This window comes from Mobula hypostoma, chromosome 9 (genome assembly GCF_963921235.1).
Source record: "Mobula hypostoma chromosome 9, sMobHyp1.1, whole genome shotgun sequence".
NCBI lineage: Eukaryota > Metazoa > Chordata > Chondrichthyes > Myliobatiformes > Myliobatidae > Mobula > Mobula hypostoma.
The window spans coordinates 96,743-121,852 of record NC_086105.1 but is presented as its reverse complement, the minus strand read 5'-3'; the positions used below and the strand labels follow the sequence as shown (position 1 = coordinate 121,852).

Below are 25,110 nucleotides of genomic sequence, written 5' to 3'. Positions count from 1 at the left end.
CACTAGACCTCAGCTATTCTATGACATGGAATGCCTACCGTTCTTTACCCAGACCGTATTTTTGGTAAATTGGATCACTTGGCTGTTCTCCTCCTACCTGCATACAGGCAAAGCTTAAAAAGCAAGGCTCCAGAGATTAGGACAATGATTGCAGGAGGCAGAGGAGCGATTACAGGATTGATTTGAGTCATTGGATTGGGCTGTGTTCAAACCATCATCTAGAGAGCTGAATGAATACACCTTGACTGTAATGGACTTTATTAAAACAATTGAAGACGAGTGTGTCCCCACTAAATCATTCAGAGTCTTCCCGAATCGAAAGCCCTGAATGAACCATGAGATCTGCAACCTGCTAAGGGCCAGATCAGAGGTATTAAAGTCTGGAGATCAAGAAAGCTACAAGAGGTGCAGGTATGATCTCTGGAAAGCCATCTCATGTGCAGACTGGAAATTCTGGACCAAACTTGAATCAATGAGGGATGCTGTACAGCTGTGGCAGGGCTTGAATGCTATCACCTCCTACAAAATTTAATCAAGCAACATGGGAGACAGCAGGATTTCACTTCCAGTGGAGCTCAGTGCCATTTATGCTTGCTTTGACTATCAGAACATGGAGGAACCATCACAAACCGCCACATCTCCTAATGGTCATCTGACCAGAATGAGACTTCCAGTCCAGTCAATTTTCCATTGGTCGACATCTGGATAGATCATGAAACCATCTATTTCACTTCTTTAAATTTTTTTTACATTTGTTTCTAGTCTTGAATGTGATTCTAGAGCTGTTGGAACCTATGTTTTGCGTTTGGGTGATTCGACATTCTGCAGTCTCTAAGAGGGTTCTGGGAGGCAGAGGCAGCTTGAGCAAACCTTGTGGTGAGAAGGCTGCAGGATGGTACGCAAGCCGATGTTTCACCTTATTTCGACAATTATAGCTTCCATTGTTTGCCGATTGAAGCGATGAAGGAGATTGAAGCATCAGAGTGCAGAGGGTGAACACCGGTTGATTGGTTGCTCTGTACTGGGGAGGGGAGAGCCTGCCACTGCGCCTGGAGAGTGATGCCCAGGTTTTTTCTGCATTTTGCATGTGGACTTGAACAATAACACTTTTTTTAGTCTTATTTTTATATTCTGTGCTCTTTCGCCTGATCTTCTCGGTTTTGTTTGTGCACAGAGGGGAATTTTGGGGTTGATGTGCCTGATCGGTTTTGTTTTTTTTGTGTGGGAGGAGGGATTTGGGGGTTGATGTGCCTGATCCGTTTTGTTCTTTTAAGCTGTTTTTGTTTTTTTAAGCTGGGAGGTGGAAATTAGGGGTTGATGATCGGGCTGCCTTTTTTTTCTTTCTTGGTTTCATGGCTATCCAGAGAATTGAAGAATTTAAGAGTTGTATACTTTGATACTGTTGTGGGGATGACTTCCCAGGAAAATGCCACAGAGACTGGGTTACTGGCACTGAGCGTAGATCCGTGGTGCAGGAGGGAAAGAGGGAGAAGAGGGGAGCGGTGGTGATAAGGAACTCAATAGTCAGTGGAACAGACAGGACATTCTGAGGATGTGAACAGGACACCTGAATGGTATGTTGCCTCCCAGGTGCCAGGGTCAGGGACATCTCAGATCATGTCATGACATTTTGGAGCTGGAGGGGGAGCAGCCAGATGTCTTGGTACATGTTGGTACCAATGACATAGGAAGGAAAAGCAAAGAGGTCCTGAAAAGAAAATTTAGAGAGCTAGGTAGAAAGCTGGGAAGCAAGACCTCCTCGGTAGTAATTTCTGGATTGCTGCCTGTGCCACACACCAGTGAGGGTAGAATATAATAAAATTACAGAAGATATTAATACAAAAATACTACAAACAATGTAATTTAAACATAACGTACCAAGGTAACATAATAGTATACTAATTTTTATATATATATCAATAGAGAAAAGGAAACCCCCCCCAAAAAAAAACCCACCGTGCAACTAACTAAAAGCAAAGCAAAGCAATGGGCTAACTTGAAACCAAACAGAGTTAAAAAACTTAAAATCACGTCCTCAATCCCGACCTCCATTAAAAACAGTAAAAAAAAACAAGGGTATATATTACATTAAATGAAAATATTGAATAAAAGATCTCCAGGTCTGTTCAAATTTAAATGAGGAGTCATAAAGATTGCTTCTAATTTTCTCCAAATTCAAGCATAATATCGTCTGAGAAAACCAAAAAAAGGTAGTTGGAGCATTAAGCTCTTTCCAATGTTGTAAGATACATCTTTTCGCCATTAAAGTAAGAAATGCAATCATTCTACGGGCTGAAGGGGAAAGATTACTGGAAATTTTAGGTAGTCCAAAGATAGCAGTAATAGGGTGAGGAGAAATATCTATATTCAATACCTTGGAGATAATATTAAAAATGTCTCTCCAAAAAGTTTCCAGAGTAGGGCAAGACCAAAACATATGAGTTAAAGAGGCTATCTGCCCCAGACATCTATCACAAAAAGGATTAATATGAGAATAAAAGCGCGCTAATTTATCTTTGGACATATGTGCTCGATGAACAACTTTAAATTGAATTAGGGAATGTTTAGCACAGATAGAGGAAGTATTGACTAATTGTAAAATCTGCCCCCAGTCATCCACGGAAATGATAAACCCCAATTCCTGTTCCCAATCTACCCTAATCTTATCAAATGGAGCTTTCCTAAGTTTCATAATAATATTATAAATCATAGCCGATGCACCTTTCTGACATGGATTAAGGTTAATTATAGTATCTAAAATGTATGTAGGAGGAAGCATTGGAAAGGAAGAAAGTATAGTACTTAGGAAATTTCTAACTTGTAGATATCTAAAAAAATGTATTCTTGACAAGTTATATTTATTAGATAATTGTTCAAAAGACATAAGGGAACCATCTAAAAATAAATCCAAAAACCGTGAAATACCCTTAGTCTTCCAAATTTGAAAAGCACGATCCGTAAAAGAGGGAGGAAAAAATGTTACCTAAAATAGGAATCGCTAACCCAAATTGATTAAGATCAAAAAATTTTCTGAATTGAAACCAAATACGTAAGGTATATTTAACTATCGGGTTAGACACCTGTTTAAGGCGTTTCAAATCAAAAGGAAGAGAGGAACCTAAAATAGAGCCAAGTGTATAACATATAATTCCTGTTATTTGATTTTGGCATTTAGCCCCACTCCCCTGCCTTCTCACCATAACCTTTGATGACCTGGCTACTCAGATACCTATCAATCTCTGCCTTAAATACACCCAATGACTTGGCCTCCACTGCTGCCCGTGGCAACAAATTCCATAGATTCACCACCATCTGACTTAAAAAAAAATTTCTTCGCATCTCTGTTCTGAATGGACGCCCTTCAATCCTGAAGTCATGCCCTCTCGTACTAGACTCCCCCATCATGGGAAACAACTTTGCCACATCCACTCTGTCCATGCCTTTCAACATTCAAATTGTTTCTATGAGGTCCCCCCTCATTCTTCTAAACTCCAAGGAATACAGTCCAAGAGCGGACAAACGTTCCTCATATGTTAACCCTCTCATTCCCAGAATCATTCTAGTGAATCTTCTCTGTACCCTCTCCAACGTCAGCACATCCTTTCTTAAAGAAGGAGACCAAAATTGCCCACAGTACTCCAAGTGAGGTCTCCCCAGCACCTTATAGAGCCTCAACATCACATCCCTGCTCCCATACTCTATTCCTCTAGAAATGAATGCCAACATTGCATTCACCTCCTTCACCACCGACTCAACCTGGAGGGTAACCTTAAGGGTATCCTGCACGAGGACTCCCAAGTCCTGTTGCATCTCAGAACTTTGAATTCTCTTCCAATTTAAATAATAGTCTGCCCGTTTATTTCTTCTGCCAAAGTGCATAACCATACACTTTCCAACATTGTATTTCATTTACCACTCCTTTGCCCATTCTTCCAATTTATCCAAGTCTCTCTGCAGACTCTGTTTCCTCAGCACTACCGGCCCCTCCACCTATCTTCGTATCATCAACAAACTTAGCCACAAAGTCATCTATTCCATAATCCAAATTGTTGATATACAACATAAAAAGAAGCGGCCCCAACACGGACCCTTGTGGAACACCACTGGTAACCAGCAGCCAACCAGAATAGGATCCCTTTATTCCCACTTCCCTCTGTTTCCTGCCAATCAGCCAATGCCTTATCCATGTATGTAACTTTCCCGTAATTCCATGGGTTCTTATCTTGTTAAGTAGCCTCATGTGTGGCACCTTGTCAAAGGCCTTCTGAAAATCCAAATATACAACATCCACTGCATCTCTCTCATCTAGCCTACTTGTAATTTCCTCAAAAAATTGTAATGGGTTTGTCAGGCAGGATTTTCCTTTAAGGAAACCACGCCGAGTTCTGCCTATCTTGTCATATGCCTCCAGGTACTCCGTAACCTCATCCTTGACAATCGACTCCAACAACTTCCAAACCATCGATGTCAACCTAACAGGTCTATAATTTCCGTTTTGCTTCCTTGCCCCCTTCTTAAATAGTGGAGTGACATTTGCAATCTTCCAGTCCTCCGGAACCATGCCAGAATCTATTGACTTTTAAAAGATCATCGCTAATGCCTTCGCAATCTCCACAGCTACTTCCTTCAGAACACCAGGGTCCGGGAGATTTATCTACCTTTAGGCTATTCAGCTTCCTGAGTACTTTCTCTGTCGTAATTGTGACTGCGCACACTTCTCTTCCCTGTCACCCTTGAGTGTCCGGTATACTGCTGATGTCTTCCTCAGTGAAGATTAATGCAAAATACTCGTTCAGTTCCTCCGCCATCTCCTCATCTCCTATTACAATTTCTCCAGCATCATTTTCTATCAGTCCTATATCTACTCTCACCTGTCTTTTACTTTTTATATAATTGAAAAAGCTTTTAGTATCCTCTTTGATATTATTTGCTAGCTTCCTTTAATATTTCATCTTTTCCCTCTTAATGACCCTCTTATTTTCCTTTTGTAAGCGTTTTAAAACTTCCCAATCCTTTGTCTTTCCACTAATTTTTGCTTTCTTTTATGCCCTCTCCTTTGCTTTAATTTTGGCTTTGACTTCTCTTGTCAGCCACAGTTGCATCCTTTTTCCACTCGAAAATTTCTTCTTTTTTGTAATGTACCTGTCTTGCACCTTCCTCACTTCTCGCATAAACTCCAGCCACTGCTGCTCTGCCGTCCTTCCCGCCAGTGTCCCTTTCCAGTCAACTTTGGCCAGTTCCTCTCTCATGCCACTGAAATTTCCTTTACTCCACTGAAATACCGACACATCGGATTTCAGCTTCTCATTTTCAAATTTCACAGTGAACTCAATCATGTTATGATCACTGCCTCCTAAGGGTTCCTTCACCTCAATCTCTGTAATCACCCCCGGTTCATTACACAATACCCAATCCAGTACAGCCGATCCCCTAGTGGGCTCAACAACAAGCTGTTCTAAAAAGCCACCTCGCAGACATTCTACAAATTCTCTCTCTTGAGATCCAGTGCCGACCTGATTTTCCCAATCCACTCGCATGTTAAAATCACCCACAATTATCATAATACTGCCCTTCTGACAAGCCTTTTCTATTTTCTGTTTTAATTTGTAATCCACATCATTGCAGCTGTTTTGAGACCTGTATATAACTGCCATCAGGGTCCTTTTACCCCTGCAATTTCTTAGCTCAACCCATAAAGATTCTGCACCTTCCGATCCTATGTCACCTCTTTCTAATGATTTGATATCATTTCCTACCAATAAAGCCACGTCACCCCCTCTGCCTACCTTCCTATACACCGTGTATCCTTGGACGTTCAGCTCCCAGAGACATGCATCCTTTAGCCACGTCTCAGTGATGGTCACAATATCATACCTGCCAATCTGTAGCTGTACGACAAGATCATCCACCTTATTCCTTATGCTGTGTGCATTTAAGTATAGCGCCTTAAGACCAGTATTTGGTACTTTTCGCTTTGATTGCACTGCAACTCATCCCAATGGCTGCAAATTTGCCCCATCACCTGCCTGTCTTTCCTGACATTTTTACTGCTTACTATCTTAGATTTATTTCTGTTTTCCCCTTCCTCTGCTCTATCATTCTGGTTCCCATCCCCCTGCCAAATTAGTTTAAATCCTCCCTAACAGCTCTATTAATCCTTCCCGCCAGGATATTGGTCCCCTTCGGTTTTAGGTGTAACCTGTCCATTTTGAACAGGTCATACTTCCCCCAGAAGAGATCCCAATGATCCAAGAATCTGAAGCCCTGCCCCCTGCACCAGTCTCTCAGCCATGCATTCATATGCCTGATCCTACTACTCTTGCCCTCGCTAGCACGTGGCACAGGTAGCAATCCCGAGATTACTACCCTGGAGGTCCTGCTTCTCAGCTTCCTTTCTAACTCCTGGAAATCCCTCTTCAGGACCTTCTCCCTTCTCCTATCACTGGTACCAACATGTACCAAGATAACTGGCTGCTCGCCCTCTCCCTTCAGAATATTCTGGACCCGATCCGAGACATCCCGTACCCTGGCACCTGGGAGGCAACACACCGTGTGGGTATCTCTTTCAGACTCACAGAATCTCCTGTCTGTGGAATCCCCTATGACTACCGCATTCCTCTTCTCCCTCCTTCCCTCCTACACAACAGTGCCAGGCTCAGTGCCAGAGACCCAGTCACCGTGGGTGTCCCCTGTCAGGTCATCCCTCTCTACAGCATCCAGAACAAGATATTTGTTGCTGAGGGGGATAGCCACAGGGGTGCTCTCCAAAACAAGTGAATCAATTATGTATATTGAATAGATTATTGAAAAATGTGCAATAACAGAAATACTGTATATTTAAAAAAGTGAGGTAGTGTCCAAAGCTTCAAAGTCCATTTAGGAATCGGATGGCAGAGGGGAAGAAGCTGTTCCTGAATTGCTGAATGTGTGCCGTCAGTCTTCTGTATCTCCTACCTGATGGTAACAGTGAGAAAAGTGCATGCCCTGGGTGCTGGAGGTCCTTAATAATGGACACTGCCTTTGAGACACTGCTCATTGAAGATGTCCTGGGTACTTTGTAGGCTAGGACCCAAGATAGAGCTGACTAGAGTTACAACCTTCTGCAGCTTCTTTCGGTCCTGTGCAGTAGCCCCTCCATACCAGACAGTGATGCAGCCTGTCAGAATGCTCTCCACGGTACAACTATAGAAGTTTTTGAGCATATTTGTTGACATGCCAAATCGCTTCAACCTCCTAATATAAAGTATAGCCGCTGTCTTGCTTTCTTTATGACACATCAATATGTTGGGGCCAGGTTAGATCCTCAGAGATCTTGACACCCAGGAACTTGAAGCTGCTCTTCACTTTCATTGAATTATGGATTTGTATTCCTAGATCCCTTTACTGCACAGCACTCTTCAGTGCCCTACCATTTACTGTGTAAGACCTATCCCAGCTGGACATACCAAAGTGCAACATCTTGCAATTGTCTGCATTAAATTCCCTTTGCCGTTTTCAGCCCATTTTTCCACTGGTTCAGATCCCGCTGTAAGCCAGGATAGTTTTTTCATTGTCCACTACACACCCAGCCTTGGTGTCATCCCCAAATTTGCTGATCTAGTAAGCCACATTATCAGCCAGATCACTGCTATAGATGACAAAGAACAATGAACCCAGCACCGATCCCTGCTCTACAAAATGGTACAATGTTACAAGAGCACATGATATCACACGGGTGCTCCTGGAGACTTTCTAATTACTCTGAACCATCTCCACCACCCAGAAACCCCACTCTTGACCAGCTCTGGGGGTTTCATCTGGAGGTTGGAGCACTGGTCAGTGACCAATCCGGGCATCAGAAATTTTGAGAGGAGGAAAATTTCACTCAGGTCTACTGACCAAATAGAAAAAGGTAGCAGCAGTTTATTTAGAGCTCTGACCAATGACCAGAGCTCAGTTTGGGATTGATTAGCAATCCCAATTGCTAATCGGTGTGTGGGATTGATTAGCAAGAGCAAATTAAGAAAGACGGGCAAGCGCAGTGGCCATCATCAGAGTGGATAAAGTGGTGATCTTGAAGCTTTAGCTCTTTGAGGCTTCAGTCAGAGAAGGCAGAAAAGAAAAGTTCTAGGTATTTTCCCTCCCTTCTTTATATCTGTTCAGTTAGGACAGTAGAGATGCCAGGCAGGATTGTTGAAAGCTCCTCTTGCAGGATGTGGGAAGGCAGGGAGATTTCCAGTGTCCCTGACGACTTCACCTGCAAGGACTGCATCCAGCTGCAGCTTGTAACACTCCCTGTTCAGAAGCTGAGCTGCAACTGGATGAACTCTGCTCATTTGGAAGGCTGAGGGGTGATACAGAAAGGTAGTTACACTCAAGGTGCAGGACGCAGATTAAACAGCCAGAGCACCCCTGGGCCATCCCCCTCAACGACAGGTATGTCACCTTGGATACTGTCAGTGGAGTGGCAGGGGCAGTGGTGGAAATGACCTAACTGAGGAAAAGTCACAGTGGTCAGGTCTCTGGCACTGAGTCCGGCTCTGTGTCTCAGAAAGGAAGGGGGAACAAAGGCGACTTGTGGTGATAGGGGATTCATTCATTGGGGGAACAGAAAGGAGGTTCTGTGGATGAGAACGAATTTCCTGGTTAGCATGTTACATCCCACATGCTAGGGTCGGGGACATCTCGGATCGAGTCCTCAGCATTCTTCAGTGGTAGGGTGAACTGCCAGATGTCGTGGTCCACATATGTACCAATGACATAGGTAGGATGAGTGGGGAGGTTCTGCAAGTTAGGTGCCAAAGGGCAGGGCCTTAAGGGTTGTGATCTCAGGATTGCTATCCATGCCACGTGCTAGTGAGGCCAGAAATATGACGACTATACAGAATAACATGTGGGTAGAGAGTTGGTGCAGGAGGGAGGGCATCAGATGTTTGGATCATTGGACTCCCTTTCAGGGAAGGTGGGACCTGTACTGAAAAGAAGGTTTGCACCCGAACTGGAAGGGGAGAAATATCCTCACGTGGTTTGCTAGTGCTGCATGGGGGTGGGTGGGGTGGGGGTTTCAAGGAGATGGGAAACAAAGTGCCAGAACAGATAGTGGAGAGGCTGTGGATTCAGATGCTGTTAAGACCTCAAAGTAAAGAATTGAAAGATTGAGCATGGTCTAGAAAAATAAATTTGTAGAGAGATCAGACTGTTGCAAAAAACATAAGGTTGTTATAGTGATTTTAACATTCCACATATTGACAGGGACTCCCATTATGTAAAAGGACTAGATGGGATAGAGTTTGTCCATAAGACCATAAGATATAGGAGTACAATTAGGCCATTTGGCCCATCGAGTCTGCTACACCATTTCATCATAGCTGATCACATTTTCCTCTCAGCCCCAATCTCCTGTTTTCTCCCTGCATCCCTTCATGCCCTGGCCAATCAAGAATCTATCAACTTCTGCCTTAAGTATACATAAAGACCTGGCCTCCACAGCTGCCTGTGGCAAAGAATTCCACAGATTCACCATTCTCTGGCTAGAGAAATTGCTCCTCATCTCTGTTCTAAAAGGAAACCCTCCAATCTGAGGCTATATCTTCTGGTCTGAGACTCTCCCACCATAGGAAACATCCTCTCCACATCCGCTCTATCAAGGCCTTTCAACATTAGATAGGTTTCAATGAGGTCACCCCTCATTCTTCTGAATTCTAGTGAATGTAGGCCCAGAGCCATCAAACACTCTTCATATGACAAGCCATTCAATCCTGCAATCATTTTCATGAGCCTCCTCTGAACCCTCTCCAGTTTCAACACATCCTTTCTAAGATAGGGGTCCAAAACTGTGCACAATACTCCAAGTGAGGCCTCACCTGTGCTTTATAAAGTCTCAAAATTACATCCTTGCTTTTATATTCTAGTCCTCTTGCTCTGAGGTCTTAACAATATCTGTCTCCACCATCTGTCTTGGCATTTGCCTTCCTCACCACAGACAAATGTGTTCAGGAAAGTTTCCAAAATCAGCCTGTAGGGTGCATGACACTTGATCTGCTATTAAGAAATGAAACAGGCCAGGTGACAGCAGATTGTGTAGGTGAATGCTTTGCATCTAGTGTTCACAGTGCCATTAGTTTCAAAGTAAAAATGCAAAATGGTGGGTCTGATGGGTGGGTTGAGATTTTAAATTGGAGAAAAGTCAATTTCGATGGTATCAGAAAGCGTCCGGCAAGTGTAGATTGGGACAGGCTGTTTTCTGGCAACGCTGTGTGTAGTAAGTAGGGAGCCCTTCAAAAGTGAAATTTTAGATCGGGGTGGCCAACCTTTTACATTCCATGCGTCAATTTTTTCACGCATGGGTTCAGATGCGCCATACAACTCGTACCCCCATTCAATTCTATAAATATATGTTAATATAGACATATTCAGCATTTTTACATGATATATTGATTTAATACAAAAACAAGATAAACATTACTTACCTTAATGAGACTTTTGAGTCTGTTTTGATTTAGCCAAGCTTTTAATATTTGGAGTTAAATTAGTTACTGAGAGCAGCAGAGAATTCTTCAAATTTGTATCAGTCAATTGCAAACTCGTTTTGTTTTTAATCAATTTCATGGCTGAAAATGCTTGTTCACATCTGTACATCGTTCCAAGACAACAGATATAACTCTGGGCAAATTTTCTTAGTTTTGGAATATGTTCACAGGGTAATGATCACCAGAAATTAATCATGTCAGAAGCATTTGGGACTGAGGGAAGCTCATCAAATTTCATGTTCAATAATATATTTGTTTTCAAGTCAATAAGTTCCACTTGTATGTTACTAGGCATCTTCATGATTTTTTCTTCACTAAGTGAAAATGGGTTTATAAATGCAAGCATGCAGTCTTCTTTAGCAAAATCATGAAAACGACTTTCAAATGACTCTTGCAATAACCTGATTTTTTCAATATATTTTGTAAAATTGCCATTATCTTCAGCACATTCACTCACTCTTTTTAAGTGTGAAAACTGGCTCAAATCCTCATTTTCTAACTGAGAGGTGAACAGTTTTAACTTCATCTTGAATGCACTGATATCATTTCTAAGCTAGGAAACAATTTGTTCTTGCCCTGGAGTTTCAAATTTAGATCATTGAGATGACTGGCAACATCAACTAAAAATGCTAAATCAAATAGCCAATTGTTATCACATAAAAGGTCTCTTTCCTCAGGCAGCTCATATTTCTCTTCTAGAAAATTATGAACAGTATCTTTCAGTTTCCAAAATCTACTCAGAACCTGTCCTCTAGAAAGCCAGCACACCTCACAATGAAGGACGAGATCGCCATATTCCAACTCTAACATTTCACAATATTCTCTGAATTCTCGTCTGTTTAATCCTCTTGCTCTAATTTTATTCATGCACTTCACAACCAGTAACTACATGCTGCAAATTTAATGTTTTTCCACATAGTGTCTCTTGGGGTATAATGCAGTGATATTTTAGTAGAGGATGACCTAAAGTTTTCAAGCAAAGTTGTAGTCCCAGCGGCTTTACCTATCATTGATGGCGCTCCGTCAGTACAAACATCGATGAGTTTACTAGAATCTAGTTGTAGGTTTTCTAGGCATGATTTTACTTCGTCAAATATGTCTGATCCTCTTGTTTTTCCATGAAGCGACTCAAGACCAATAAGTTCTTCAAAGACGCTAAAATTATCATCAGTTCCTCTTATAAAAATGCTTAACTGGGCTACAACACATGTGTCAGCAGATTCGTCCAAAGCTAAAGAAAAGAAAGTACAAACATGGACAAGCTCTTTCAGTTGCTCGGATACATCATGACAGAGTTCTTCGGTGCGTCTCGTAACTGTTTGCTTTGACAGAGCAATTTCGTTTACTTTCCTTTCGATATTTTTTATCACCAAGACATCTTGCAAATATTTGGAGACAAGGCTTAACAATTTCTTCACCATCAGAGAAAGACTTCCGTTTTTTGGCCAACGCTAAAGCAATTTCGTAGGTCGCTTCTGTCATCCCCAAACTCTCACATCTTCTTTTAACAAATATATTTTGTCTTCTTTTGATTTCTTCCTTTTTCTTAATCACATATTCTTTCTGTAACTCAGACCCAAGCACTAGCTTCAGTTTTCCTTCTATTTCAGTCTGGTGTTGTGTTTTATAGTGTCTATTAAGATCAGGTCTTCTATTATGTGAGAAAGTGTTTTCACAAACAATGCACAATGGTTTTCCTGACGGACCCGCTATAAATAAGAACTCATTTTCCCACTGTTCATTGAATTCACGCCTACTATCACTTTCTGCTTTTCTTTTGCTCATTTTCTTTTACACTGTGATGGGTAACTGAATGTAAAAACAAGGCTTAATTTTCCAAAAAGTACAAAACTGCAAATGTTCATAAAGGACGAACAAAGCACAACTCCGTAGTGCATGAGTGTCAATTGTAAACTGACTGGCAAAAACCTGTGACGCACCACTGGTGCAGACGCCTGGCGCCTCAGGATCAAACAAGCATCAAACGTGTCCCAATCCTCAGTCTTACCTCTAATTTTTACTTTGTTGTATGTCCTCTCTTTTGTTTTTACATTAGCTGTGATTTCTCTTGTCAACCATGGTTGTACTATTTTGCTATTTGAGTATTTCTTTGTTTTTGGAATACATCTAACTTGCACCTTTCTAATTTTTCCCATAAACTCACACCATTGCTGCTCTGCTGTCAATTGCCAGCATCTCTTTCCAATTTACTTTGGCCAACTCCTCTAATTTCCTTTACTCCACTGAAATATTGGTTCTTTAGACTTTACTTTCTTGCTATCAAATTTTAAGTTGGACTCAATCATATTGTGATCACTGTTTCCTATGAGTTTTTAGAAACATAGAAACATAATACAATACAGCACAATACAGACCCTTCAGCTCACAAAGCTGTGCCGAATATGTCTCTACCTTAGAAATTACTAGGCTTACCCAAAGCCTTCTATTTTTCCAAGCTCCATGTACCTATCCAAAAGTCCCCTAAAAGACTCTATTGTATCCGCCTCCACCACCGTTGCCGGCAGCCCATTCCACTCACTCACCACTCTGAGTAAAAAACTTACCTCTGACATCTCTGTACCTACTCCCCAGCACCTTAAACCTGTGTCCTCTTGTGGAAACCATTTCAGCCCTGGGAAAAAGCCTCTGACTATCCACACGATCAATGCCGCTCATCATCTTATACACCTCTATCAGGTCACCTCTCATCCTCCATCGCTCCAAGGAGAAAAGGCCGAGTTCAGTCAACCTGTTTTCATAAGGCATGCTCCCCAATCCAGGCAAAATCCTTGTATATCTCCTCTGCACCCTTTCTATGGTTTCCACATCCTTCCTGTAGTGAGGTGACCAGAACTGAGCACGGTACTCCAAGTGGGGTCTGACCAGGGTCCTATATAGCTGCAACATTACCTCTCGGTTCCTAAATTCAATTCCATGGTTGATGAAGGCCAATACACCATATGCCTTCTTAACCACAGAGTCAACCTACACAGCTGCTTTGAGCGTCCTATGGACTCAGACCCCAAGATCCCTCTAATCCTCCACACTGCCAAGAGTCTCACCATTAAAACTATATTCTGCCGTGATATTTGACCTACCAAAATGAACCACTTCACACTTATCTGGGTTGAACTCCATCTGCCACGTCGCAGCCCAGTTTTGCATCCTATCAATGTCCCGCTGTAACCTCTGACAGCCCTCCACACTATCCACAACACCTCCAACCTTTGTATCATCAGCAAACTTACTAATCCATTCCTCCACTTCCTCATCCAGGTCATTTATAAGAATCACGAAGAGTAAGGGTCCCAGAACAGATCTCTGAGGCACACCACTGGTCACTGACCTCCATGCAGAATATGACCTGTCTACAACCACTCTTTGCCTGCTGTGGGCAAGCCAGTTCTGGATCCACAAAGCAATGTTCCCTTGGATCCCATGCCTCCTTACTTTCTCAATAAGCCTTGTATGGGGTACCTTATCTACTGCTCTTCCTTCATCAATGTGTTTAGTCACATCCTCAAAAAATTCAATCAGGCTCGTAAGGCACGATCTGCCCTTGACAAAGACATGCTGTCTATTCCTAATCATATTATACCCCTCTAAATGTTAATAAATTCTGCCTCTCAGGATCTTCTCCATCAACTTACCAACCACTAAAGTAAGACTCACTGGTCTATATTACAGAGGGATGGGAACCAGTGCAGAGAGACAGAGGGGTGTAAAGTGAGCGTAGAAGCAAAAAGTACAAAGGGGAAAAGTAAAAGTGGCAGGCCGACAAATCCAGGGCAAGCATTAAAAAGGGCTAAGAGAGTTGTAAAAGAGTGCCTGAAGGCTTTATGTGTCAATGCAAGGAGCATTCGTAATAAGGTGGATGAATTGAAAGTGCAGATTGTTATTAATGATTATGATATAGTTGGGATCACAGAGACATGGCTCCAGGGTGACCAGGGATGGGAGCTCAACGTTCAGGGATATTCAATATTCAGGAGGGATAGACACGAAGGAAGGGGAGGTGGGGTGGCGTTGCTGGTTAAAAAAGAGATTAACGCAATAGAAAGGAAGGACATAAGCCGGGAAGATGTGGAATCGATATGGGTAGAGCTGCGTAACACTAAGGGGCAGAAGACGCTGGTGGGAGTTGTGTACAGGCCACCTAACAGTAGTAGTGAGGTCGGAGATGGTATTAAACAGGAAATTAGAAATGTGTGCAATAAAGGAACAGCAGTTATAATGGGTGACTTCAATCTACATGTAGACTGGGTGAACCAAATTGGTAAAGGTGCTGAGGAAGAGGATTTCTTGGAATGTATGCGGGATGGTTTTTTGAACCAACATGTCGAGGAACCGACTAGAGAGCAGGCTATTCTGGACTGGGTTTTGAGCAATGAGGAAGGGTTAATTAGCGATCTTGTCGTGAGAGGCCCCTTGGGTAAGAGTGACCATAATATGGTGGAATTCTTCATTAACATGGAGAGTGACGTAGTTAATTCAGAAACAAAGGTTCTGAACTTAAAGAGGGGTAACTTTGAAGGTATGAGACATGAATTAGCTAAGATAGACTGGCAAATGACACTTCAAGGATTGACGGTGGATATGCAATGGCAGGCATTTAAAGGTTGCATGGATGAACTACAACAATTGTTCATCCCAGTTTGGCAAAAGAATAAATCAAGGAAGGTAGTGCACCCGTGGCTGACAAGAGAAATTAGGGATAGTATCAATTCCAAAGAAGTAGCATACAAATTAGCCAGAGAAAGTGGCTCACCTGAGGACTGGGAGAAATTCAGAGTTCAGCAGAGGAGGACAAAGGGCTTAATTAGGAAGGGGAAAAAAGATTATGAGAGAAAACTGGCAGAGAACATAAAAACGGACTGTAAAAGCTTTTATAGATATGTAAAAAGGAAAAGACTGATAAAGACAAATGTAGGTCCCCTGCAAACAGAAACAGGTGAATTGATTATGGGGAGCAAGGACATGGCAGACCAATTGAATAATTACTTTGGTTCTGTCTTCACTAAGGAGGACATAAATAATCTTCCAGAAATAGTAAGGGACAGAGGGTCCAGTGAGATGGAGGAACTGAGCGAAATACATGTTAGTAGGGAAGTGGTGTTAGGTAAATTGAAGGGATTGAAGGCAGATAAATCCCCAGGGCCAGATGGTCTGCATCCCAGAGTGCTTAAGGAAGTGGCCCAAGAAATAGTGGATGCATTAGTGATAATTTTTCAAAACTCGTTAGATTCTGGACTAGTTCCTGAGGATTGGAGGGTGGCTAATGTAACCCCACTTTTTAAAAAAGGAGGGAGAGAGAAACCGGGGAATTATAGGCCGGTTAGCCTAACGTCGGTGGTGGGGAAACTGCTGGAGTCAGTTATCAAGGATGTGATAACAGCACATTTGGAAAGCGGTGAAATGATCGGACAAAGTCAGCATGGATTTGTGAAAGGAAAATCATGTCTGACGAATCTCATAGAATTTTTTGAGGATGTAACTAGTAGAGTGGATAGGGGAGAACCAGTGGATGTGGTATATTTGGATTTTCAAAAGGCTTTTGACAAGGTCCCACATAGGAGATTAGTGTGCAAACTTAAAGCACACGGTATTGGGGGTAAGGTATTGGTGTGGGTGGAGAATTGGTTAGCAGACAGGAAGCAAAGAGTGGGAATAAACGGGACCTTTTCAGAATGGCAGGCGGTGACTAGTGGGGTACCGCAAGGCTCAGTGCTGGGACCCCAGTTGTTTACAATATATATTAATGACTTGGATGAGGGAATTAAATGCAGCATCTCCAAGTTTGCGGATGACACGAAGCTGGGTGGCAGTGTTAGCAGTGAGGAGGATGCTAAGAGGATGCAGGGTGACTTGGATAGGTTGGGTGAGTGGGCAAACTCATGGCAGATGCAATTTAATGTGGATAAATGTGAAGTTATCCACTTTGGTGGCAAAAATAGGAAAACAGATTATTATCTGAATGGTGGCCGATTAGGAAAAGGGGAGGTGCAACGAGACCTGGGTGTCATTATACACCAGTCATTGAAAGTGGGCATGCAGGTACAGCAGGCGGTGAAAAAGGCGAACGGTATGCTGGCATTTATAGCGAGAGGATTCGAGTACAGGAGCAGGGAGGTACTACTGCAGTTGTACAAGGCCTTGGTGAGACCACACCTGGAGTATTGTGTGCAGTTTTGGTCCCCTAATCTGAGGAAAGACATCTTTGCCATAGAGGGAGTACAAAGAAGGTTCACCAGATTGATTCCTGGGATGGCAGGTCTTTCATATGAAGAAAGACTGGATGAACTGGGCTTGTACTCGTTGGAATTTAGAAGATTGAGGGGGGATCTGATTGAAACGTATAAGATCCTAAAGGGATTGGACAGGCTAGATGCAGGAAGATTGTTCCCGATGTTGGGGAGGTCTAGAACGAGGGGTCACAGTTTGAGGATAGAGGGGAAGCCTTTTAGGACCGAGGTTAGGAAAAACTTCTTCACACAGAGAGTGGTGAATCTGTGGAATTCTCTGCCACAGCAAACTGTTGAGGCCAGTTCATTAGCTATGTTTAAAAGGAAGTTAGATATGGCCCTTGTGGCTACAGGGGTCAGGGGGTATGGAGGGAAGGCTGGGTTCTGAGTTGGATGATCAGCCATGATCATAATAAATGGCGGTGCAGGCTCGAAGGGCCGAATGGCCTACTCCTGCACCTATTTTCTATGTTTCTATTATAATTTTCTGGGCTATCTCTACTCCCGTTCTCAAATAAAGGAACAACATCTGCACCCCTCCAGTCCTCCGGAACCTCTCCCGCCCCATTGATGAGGCAAAGATCATTGCCAGAGGCTGAGTAATCTCCTCCCTCGCCTCTCACAGTAGCCTGGCGACTTATCCCACAGTAGTCCCGGTGACTTATCCAACTTGATGCTTTCCAAAAGCTCGTGTACATCCTCTTTCTTAATATCTACATGTTCAAGCTTTTTAGACTGCTGCAAGTCATCACTACTATCACCAAGATCCTTTTCCATAGTGAATACTGAAGTAAAGTATTCATTAAGTACCTCTGCTATTTCGTCCGGTTCCATACACACTTCCCCACTCTCACACTTGATAGGTCCTATTCTTTCACATCGTATCCTCTTGCTCTTCACATACTTGTAGAATACCTTGGGGTTTTCCTTAATCCTGCCTGCCAAGGCCTTCTCATGGCCCCTTCTGGCGTTCCTAATTTCCTTCTTCAGCTCCTTCCTGTTAGCCTTATAATCTTCTGGATCTCTAACATTACCTAGCTCTCTGAACCTTTTGTAAGCTTTTCTTTCTTTCGTGACTAGATTTATTACAGCCTTTGTACACCTTAGTTCCTGCACCCTACCATAACTTCCGTCTCATTGGAACGTACCTATGCAGAATTCCACACAAATATCCCCTGAACATTTGCCACATTTCTTCCGTACTTTTCCGAGAACATCTGTTCCCAATTTAAGCTTCCAATTTCCTGTCTGATAGCCTCATAATTCCCCTTACTCCAATTAAACATTTTTCTAACTTGTCTGTTCCTGTCTCTCCAATTCTAAAGGAGATAGAATTATGATCACCATCTCCAAAATGCTCTCCCACTGAGAGATCTGACACCTGACCAGGTTCATTTCCCAATAACAAATCAAGTACAGTCTCTCCTCTTGGAGGCTTATCTACATATTGTGTCAAGAAACCTTCCTGAACACACCTAACAAATTCCACCCCTTGATCTAGGGAGATGCCAATTGATATTTTGGAAATTAAAATCTCCCATCACGACAACTCTATTATTACACCTTTCCAGGATCTGTTTCCCTATCTGCTCCTCGATATCCCTATTATTATTGGGTAGCCTATAAAAAAACACCCAGTAGAGTTATTGACCCCTTCCTGTTCCTAACCTCCACCCAGAGACTCCGTAGACAATCCCTCCATGACGTCCACCTTTTCTGCAGCCGTGACACTATCTCTGATCAACAGTGCCATTCCCCCACCTCTTTTGCCTCCCTCCCTGTCCTTTCTGAAACATCTAAAACCCGGCACTTGAAGTAACCATTCCTGTCCCAGAGCCATCCAAGTCTCTGTAATGGCCACAACATCATAGCTCCAAGTATTGGTCCACGCTCTCAGCTCATCCGCTTTGTTCACAATACTCCTTGCATTAAAATAGATCTCAAAACATCGGTCCGAGCGCGTTCCTTCTCTATCAGCTGCCTATCCTCCCTCACACACTGTCTCCAAGCTTTCTCTATTTGTGAGCCAACCTTCTCTTCCCCAGTCTCTTCAGTTCAGTTCCCACCCCCCCCAAACAATTCAAGTTTAAACTCTCCCCAGTAACCTTAGCAAACCTCCCCACCAGGATATTGGTCCCCCTCGGATTCAAGTGCAACCCGTCCTTTTTGTACAGGTCGCGCCTGCCCCAAGAGGTCCCAATCATCCAGAAATCTGAATCCCTGCCCCCTGGTCCAATCCCCCAGCCACGCATTTATCCTCCACCTCATTCTATTCCTATACTCACTGTCGTGTGGCACAGGCAGTAATCCTGAGATTACTACCTTTGCAGTCCTGCTTCTCAACTTTCTTCCCAACTCCCTATAGTCTGTTTTCAGGACCTCTTCCCTTTTCCTCCTACCTTTGTCATTGGTACCAATATGTACCACGACCTCTGGCTGTTCTTCCTCCCACTGCAGGATATCGTGGACGCGATCTGAAACATCCCGGACCCCGGCACCTGGGAGGCAAACTACCATCCAAGTTTCTTTCCTGCGTCCACAGAATCGGCTGTCAAACCCCCTAACTATAGAGTCCCCTATCACTACTGCCTTCCTCTTCCTTTCCCTACCCTTCTGAGCCACAGGGCCAGACTCTGTGCCAGAGACACGGCCACTGTTGCTTCCCCGAGTTTAGGCTGTCTTCCCCCCCCCACCCCAACAGTACCCAAACAGGAGTACTTATTGTCAAGGGATACAGCCACAGGGGTACTCTCTAGTACTTGACTTTTCCCCTTCCCTCTCCTGACTGTTACCCACTTGTCTGTCTCCCATGACCCCGGTGTGACCACCTGCCTATAACTCCTTTCTATCACCTCCTCACTCTCCCTGACCCGACAAAGGTCATCAAGCTGCATCTCCAGTTCCCTAATGTGGTCCCTTAGGAGCTGCAGCTCGGCACACCGGGTGCCGATAAGGCCTTCCAGGAGGCTGGGAGACTCCAGGACTTCCCACATCTGACACTGAGCACAGAAAACCAGCCTCACACACATACTTCCTTTCTGCAATTAGCACAGGTAAACCTATCTTGCCTTGTTCCGTTACCACCTAAAGCCCATTGAGCCAAAGCCCTATCACTCTGCTACCTCTCACTCCGCTGACCGATGGATATGGCAGTCTTCTTTTTAAACTTTTCCTGCTCTACTGGCTGATGTCACACGCCTGTGCAGTCTTGCCTGTCTTTACCCTGAGTAGTAAAATGCCTTCGCTCCGGATATCCTTCGCTGTTCCTTTCACAGCCTTCTTGCTTAAGCTCCCTAATCACTTCCAGTTCATTAAATAACTCCCAATACAATAGAGCTGATCCCCGAGTAGGTTTAACGAGAAACTGCTCTAAAATCCATCTCACAGGTATTCAACATATTCACTCTCGAGAGCCATTACCAACCATTTTCCCAATTAACCTGCATATTGAAATCTCCCATGACTACCATAACATTGTCCTTTTGGCACGCCTTTTCCATTTCCTGTTTTAACCCATGGTCCACATCCCAGCTACTGTTGGTTATATAACTGCCATCAGGGTCCTTTCACCCTTGCAGTTTCTTAACTCAACCCACAAGGATTCAACATCTTCCAATCCTATGTCACATCTTTCTACTGATTTGATGCCATTCCTTACCAGCAGAGCCATGTCACCCCTGCTGCCTACCTCCCTATCCCTCCATTATAATGTGTAACCTTGGACATTCAGCTCCAACTATAACCTTCAGCCACAATTCAATGATGGCCATAACTTCATACCTGGCAATCTGCAATAGTGCATCGAGATCATCCACCTTATTTTTTATACTCGGTAGACTGAGATATTAAACCTTCAACACTGTATTTGCTACCCTTTTTGAATCTGCATCCCTACTGCACTGATACTCACCCTGCTGGCTGCAATTTTGCCCTGTCACCTGCCTGCCCTTCCTGACAGTCTGACTGCACACAAGAGAAGATCTGCAGGTGCTGGAAATCCAGGCAACACACACAAAATGCTGGAGGAACTCAGCAGTACAGGCAGCATCTATAGAAAAAAGTACAGTCCACGTTTTGGGCCGGAACCCCTCAGCAGGACTGAAGAAAAAAAGCTGAGGAGTAGATTTAAAAGGTGGGGGGGGGGGAAGGGGAGAGAAAAACCACCGGGTCATGGGTGAAACCTGGAGGGGGAGGGATTAAGTAAAGAGCTGGGAAGTAGATTGGTGAGATGAGGTGAGAGAGGGAAAAGGGGATGGGAAATGGAGAAGGGGAGGGGATTTTAGGGGTCATTACCACAAGTTTGAGAAATCAATGTTCTTGCTAACAGGTTGGAGGCTACCCAAACGGAATATAAGGTGTTGTTCCTCCAGCCTAACTGTGACCTCATAACGACAGTGCAGGATGCCATGGATGGACATATCGAAATGAGAGTGGGAACTGGAATTAAAATCAGTGGCCACTGGGAGATCCCGCTTGTTCTGGCTGACGGAGCGTGGGTGCTCAGCAAAGCGGTCTCCCAAACTAAGTCTGGTCTCACCGATGTAGGAGGCCATACTGGGAGCACCGAACACAGTAAATGACCCCAACAGACTTACAGGTGAAGTGTTGTCTCACCTGGAAGGACTGTTTCGAGCCCTGGAAGGTAGTGAGGGAGTAAGTGTAGGGGCAGATGTAGCACCTGTTCCTTTTGCAAGGACAAGTTGCCAGAGTGCCAGGAGGGACAAATGGACAATGGAGTAGCGCAGGAAGGGATACCTGTGGAAAGCAGAAAGTTGGGGTGGGGGGAGGAGATGGGGAGATACACTCGATGGTGGGATTCCCTTGGAGGTGGCAGAAGTTTCAGAGAACTATGTGCTGGACGTGAGGGCTGGTGGGATGGTAGGCAAGGACAAGAGGAACCCTATCCCTGGTAGGGTGGCTATCTTTACTTTCATAGCATCTGTCCTATCCTGAGTCCCTTCACTCCAGTTCCCACCTCCCCCGCCAAATTTTGAGTGTACAAAGCTTATACGTGCTGTCAGAAATAAAAGGTAAAGATAACAGGTGTGGGGAACACACAAAATGCTAGAGGAACTCAGTGGGTCAGGCAGCATCTACAGATGGAAATCAGAGTTTCAGGCCAAGACCATTCATAAACCTGGCAATTATCGGCCTGTGAGTTTGACGTCAGTGGTGGGTAAATTGATGGCGAGTATTCTTAGAGATGGCATATATAATTTTCCGGATAGACAGGGTCTGATTAGGAACAGTCAACATGGATTTGTGCGTGGAAGGTCATGTTTGACAAATCTTATTGAATTTTTTGATGAGGTTACTAAGAAAGTTGACGAGGGTAAAACAGTGGATGTTGTCTATATAGACTTCAGTAAGGCCTTTGACAAGGTTCCACACGGAAGGTTAGTTAGGAAGGTTCAATCGTTAGGCATCAATATGGAAGTAGTAAAATGGATTCAGCAGTGGCTAGATGGGAGACGCCAGAGAGTAGTGGTGGATAACTGTGTGTCAGATTGGAGGATGGTGTGTAGCGGTGTGCCTCAAGGATCTATACTGGGTCCAATGTTGTTTGTAATATATATTAATGATCTAGATGATGGGTGGTAAATTGGATTAGTAAGTATGCAGATGATACTAAGATAGGTGGTGTTGTGGATGATGAGGTAGGTTTTCAAAACTTGCAGAGAGATTTAGGCCAGTTAGAAGAGTGGGCTGAAAGATGGCAGATGGAGTTTAATGCTGATAAATGTGAGGTACTACATTTTGGTAGAACTAATCAAAATAGGACATAGAAACATAGAAAATAGGTGCGGGAGTGGGCCATTCGGCCCTTCGAGCCTGCACCACCATTAATTATGATCATGGCTGATCATCCAACTCAGAACCCTGCACGAGCCTTCCCTCCATACCCCCTGATCCCCGTAGCCACAAGGGCCATATCTAACTCCCTCTTAAATATGGCCATTGAACTGGCCTCAACAGTTTCCTGTGGCAGAGAATTCCACAGATTCACCACTCTCTGTGAGAAGAAGTTTTTCCCAATCTCAGTCCTAAAAGGCTTCCCCCTTATCCTCAAACTGTGACCCCTTGTCCTGGACTTCCCCAACATCGGAAACAATCTTCCTGCATCTAGCCTGTCCAATCCCTTTAGGATTTTATACGTTTCAATCAGATCCCCCCTCAATCTTCTAAATTCCAACCAGTACAAGCCTAGTTCATCCAGTCTTTCTTCATATGAAAGTCCTGCCATCCCAGGAATCAATCTGGTGAACCTTCATTGTACTCCCTCTATGGCAAGGATGTCTTTCCTCAGATTAGGGGACCAAAACTGCACACAATACTCCAGGTGTGGTCTCACCAAGGCCTTGTACAACTGCAGTAGTACCTCCCTGCTCCTGTACTCGAATCCTCTCGCTATAAATGCCAGCATACCATTCGCCTTTTTCACCGCCTGCTGTACCTGCATGCCCACTTTCAATGACTGGTGTATAATGGCACCCAGGTCTCGTTGCACCTCCCCTTTTCCTAATCGGCCACCATTCAGATAATAATCTGTTTTTCTATTTTTGCCACCAAAGTGGATAACTTCACATTTATCCACATTAAATTGCATCTGCCATGAATTTGCCCACTCACCCAACCTATCCAAGTCACCCTGCATCCTCTTAGCATCCTCCTCACAGCTAACACTGCCGCCCAGCTTCGTGTCATCCGCAAACTTGGAGATGCTGCATTTAATTCCCTCATCCAAGTCATTTATATTGTAAACTGGGGTTTCAGCACTGAGCCTTGCGGTACCCCACTAGTCACTGCCTGCCATTCTGAAAAGGTCCCGTTTATTCCCACTCTTTGCTTCCTGTCTGCTAACCAATTCTCTATCCACATCAATACCTTACCCCCAATACCGTGTGCTTTAAGTTTGCACACTAATCTCCTATGTGGGACCTTGTCAAAAGCCTTTTGAAAATCCAAATATACCACATCCACTGGTTCTCCCCTATCCACTCTACTAGTTACATCCTCAAAAAATTCTGTGAGATTCGTCAGACATGATTTTCCTTTCACAAATCCATGCTGACTTTGTTCGATGATTTCACCGCTTTCCAAATGTGCTGTTATCACATCTTTGATAACTGACTCCAGCAGTTTCCCCACCACCGACGTTAGGCTAACCGGTCTATAATTCCCCGGTTTCTCTCTCCCTCCTTTTTTAAAAAGTGGGGTTACATTAGCCACCCTCCAATCCTCAGGAACTAGTCCAGAATCTAACGAGTTTTGAAAAATTATCATTAATGCATCCACTATGTCTTGGGCTACTTCCTTAAGCACTCTGGGATGCAGACCATCTGGCCCTGGGGATTTATCTACCTTTAATCCCTTCAATTTACCTAACACCACTTCCCTACTAACATGTATTTCGCTCAGTTCCTCCATCTCACTGGGCCCTCTGTCCCCTACTATTTCCGGAAGATTATTTATGTCCTCCTTAGTGAAGACAGAACCAAAGTAATTATTCAATTGGTCTGCCATGTCCTTGCTCCCCATAATCAATTCACCTGTTTCTGTGTGTAGGGGACCTACATTTGTCTTTACCAGTCTTTTCCTTTTTACATATCTATAAAAGCTTTTACAGTCAGTTTTTATGTTCCCTGCCAGTTCTCTCTCATAATCTTTTTTCCCCTTCCTAAATTAAGCCCTTTGTCCTCCTCTGCTGAACTCTGAATTTCTCCCAGTCCTCAGGTGAGCCACTTTCTCTGGCTAATTTCTATGCTTCTTCTTCAGAATTAATACTATCCCTAATTTCTCTTGTCAGCCACAGGTGCACTACCTTCCTTGATTTATCCTTTCGCCAAACTGGGATGAACAATTGTTGTAGTTCATCCATGCAATCTTTAAATGCTTGCCATTGCATATCCACCGTCAATCCTTTGTGTCATTTGCCAGTCTATCTTAGCTAATTCACGTCTCATACCTTCAAAGTTACCCCTCTTTAAGTTCAGAACCTTTGTTTCTGAATTAACTATGTCACTCTCCATGTTAATGAAGAATTCCACCATATTATGGTCACTCTTACCCAAGGGGCCTCTCACGACAAGATTGCTAATTAACCCTTCCTCATTGCTCAAAACCCAGTCTAGAATAGCCTGCTCTCTAGTTGGTTCCTCGACATGTTGGTTCAAAAAACCATCCCGCATACATTCCAAGAAATCCTCTTCCTCAGCACCTTTACCAATTTGGTTCACCCAATCTACATGTAGATTGAAGTCACCCATTATAACTGCTGTTCCTTTATTGCACACATTTCTAATTTCCTGTTTAATACCATCTCCAACCTCACTACTACTGTTAGGTGGCCTGTACACAAC

The 25,110-nt window shown here is 43.6% G+C and overlaps 2 protein-coding genes across 3 annotated transcripts in view; one reads left to right on the top strand and one right to left on the bottom strand.

Moving 5' to 3' along the window:
* The window catches only part of LOC134351431 (gastrula zinc finger protein XlCGF8.2DB-like), a 138,092-nt gene that overhangs the window by 77,566 nt on the left and 35,416 nt on the right, over positions 1-25,110 (top strand). The gene's annotated exons all lie outside the window — the stretch shown is intronic.
* LOC134351430 (gastrula zinc finger protein XlCGF7.1-like) overlaps positions 1-25,110 on the bottom strand; it is a 99,705-nt gene that overhangs the window by 52,121 nt on the left and 22,474 nt on the right. The window contains exon 1 of one of the 2 annotated variants that reach the window (XM_063057542.1): positions 10,449-11,371. The exons of the other annotated variant lie outside the window; for it this stretch is intronic. The gene's annotated coding sequence lies outside the window, so the exon portion shown is untranslated. Of the gene's footprint in view, positions 1-10,448; positions 11,372-25,110 lie in introns of those variants that run through there. 2 annotated transcript variants of the gene reach the window in all.